This window comes from Etheostoma cragini, chromosome 10, assembly GCF_013103735.1.
Source record: "Etheostoma cragini isolate CJK2018 chromosome 10, CSU_Ecrag_1.0, whole genome shotgun sequence".
NCBI lineage: Eukaryota > Metazoa > Chordata > Actinopteri > Perciformes > Percidae > Etheostoma > Etheostoma cragini.
In genome coordinates this window covers 6,461,599-6,462,018 of record NC_048416.1, presented here as the reverse complement: position 1 = coordinate 6,462,018, position 420 = coordinate 6,461,599, and positions in this window count along the sequence as shown.

Genomic DNA, 420 nt, shown 5'->3' with positions numbered 1-420 from the left:
TTGGGTTCTCTTGAAATGTTAGGGTCTTTAACCGGTATGTTATTAAAGCATGCAATTGATAGGAGTTGATCAAAAATTGTTATATTTATTGCTGATTTCAAAACTATTTACATGACAGCATCAATCTTCAGATCAATGGTGTTGTCATGGTAACAAACATACGATACACAGAACGTTTTGCAACAATGAATACAACACATGCAGTTGCAATTATGAAGTAAAATGTAATGAACAAGAGTTTTCATACTCAGAATAGCTTTCTTTTTTTAACTTTTTCTTTTTTTATGATCAGTGTGATTTTTTTTGTTTTTGGTTGTTTTTTATTTATTTTTATTTCCACACCAGGTATATGTGTGTGTGTGTGTATGTGTGTTTGTGTGTGTGAGTAAGAGAGAGACACAGAGAGAGAGGGGGGGGGGG